Source organism: Eutrigla gurnardus (assembly GCF_963514095.1).
Source record: "Eutrigla gurnardus genome assembly, chromosome: 9".
Classification (NCBI taxonomy): domain Eukaryota; kingdom Metazoa; phylum Chordata; class Actinopteri; order Perciformes; family Triglidae; genus Eutrigla; species Eutrigla gurnardus.
In genome coordinates this window covers 18618556-18620074 of record NC_139923.1, presented here as the reverse complement: position 1 = coordinate 18620074, position 1519 = coordinate 18618556, and the positions used below count along the sequence as shown (strand labels likewise).

Here is a 1519-nt window from a genome sequence, read left to right as displayed (position 1 = left end):
GGTTTCCTTCCCTTGCTCTCTCTGTCGCTCTCTTCCTCACATGCTCGTATAACTGGTACAATCTAAGACCTGAAATTTAACGCTTATTATCCACCGTAGACTTTCCCCACTAACCCCCCCCCCTCACAAAAAAAAGTAAATGGACAAGCGAGCAGGTTTTTGCTGTTATGAAGATTCAGGCCTGGAAAGGAGCCAGTGTATTTCTTCCCCAAACTTTTGTTGTCTGTGTCTTTTTCATTTTCCCCATAGGCTAGTTCTGTGTTGTTTTATGTACGTGTCCCTTGTTGTTTCTTCCATGTGGTTTCTTTGTCTTTCTGCCTCTTATCTCTTTGTTTCTTCCCTTGCTCTCCTTCTATTTGCTCTCCTTCTATTTTCTCTCCCATTCTCTCCCTCGACTTCCTGCTATCTCTCCCCCTCACTCACACCCTCACTCAATCTTTCTCTTTCTCCCTCCCCTCCCCTCCCCTCGCGCTCACTCTCATTCCCTATCTCTCCCCCCCCCCCTCCACTCCCCTTTCTCTCTATCTTTCTCATTCTCGCAGCACTCCCAGCTGCTGATGATTGATCAAGGTTTTCAAGGTTTGCCCTTTCCTGTTATTTAGTAGGAAATGTTTATGCACAGTACTCAACCTTACAGTCACGATTGGCATGTGTCCACGCAGTGTTTGTCGCTCTCTCTCTCTCTGTCTCTCTCTCTCTCTCTCTCGCCTGCACCTATTTCACAAATGCACTTTATTTATTTTTGCTCCTCCCGCACATTCCCCCCCTATGTTTACTAGTTCAAATTGGTAAGGTAAGCTCTGGTATGAGAGAATACCTGTCTAATTATCCTGATCATCTTTAGCGCCGACTACTTAAGCACACAACCTGTACTTTGCCTGCAGGTACTGTGCCGCACTGTTTCTCAACACAGCCTGAAAGAAAATCTGGAAGTTCAATAGTTAATGTCTTCCCTTGCTGTTTTTCCTTTTCCTCACTCTCTCTGTCTTTCTATCTCCTTTCCTCTCTCCATTCCCTTTGCTCTCATCCCCCCTCCCCTCCTCTCCCCTCCCTCCTCCTCCACCTCCTCCTCTTCTTCATTCTGAGCCCCCCCTCCTTCCATTTCTCTTTTCTCTTGCTGATGGACTCTTCTTTTTATTTTCACACTCCACCATCCCCCCTTTTTTTCTTCTCTCTTTTTCTCTCTCCTTTCCTTTCACTGCATTTTCTTTCAACCCTTGCTCTATCTCTCTTCCCATCCCCCCCCACCCCTCCACCGCTCCCCCTCCCCTCCTCTCCTCTTTCTTTTCTCTCTCTTTTATTCTTTCTTTCTCGTTCTTTTGCCACATCCTTTCTTATGCCTCAACCCCCCACCCCCCCTCCCCCATCTCTCCTTTTCCTTCTTCCTCCTTTTTGCTGCATTCTCTTCTTCCCTCCCCACCCAGCTCTCTTTCCTCTCTCCCTTTTTCTTTCTGTCTCTCTCACCCCCCCTCCACCTCCCCCTCCGCCTCTTCCTCCACTCAGCTTCACTCCCCCTCCC

The 1519-nt window shown here is 48.0% G+C and overlaps 1 protein-coding gene across 1 annotated transcript in view; it reads left to right on the top strand.

The window, feature by feature from the left end:
• Positions 1-557: 557 nt before the first annotated feature.
• znf710a (zinc finger protein 710a) overlaps positions 558-1519 on the top strand; it is a 7945-nt gene continuing 6983 nt past the window's right edge. Inside the window, exon 1 of the mRNA XM_084017423.1 lies at positions 558-579. The gene's annotated coding sequence lies outside the window, so the exon portion shown is untranslated. The remainder of the gene's footprint in view (positions 580-1519) is intronic.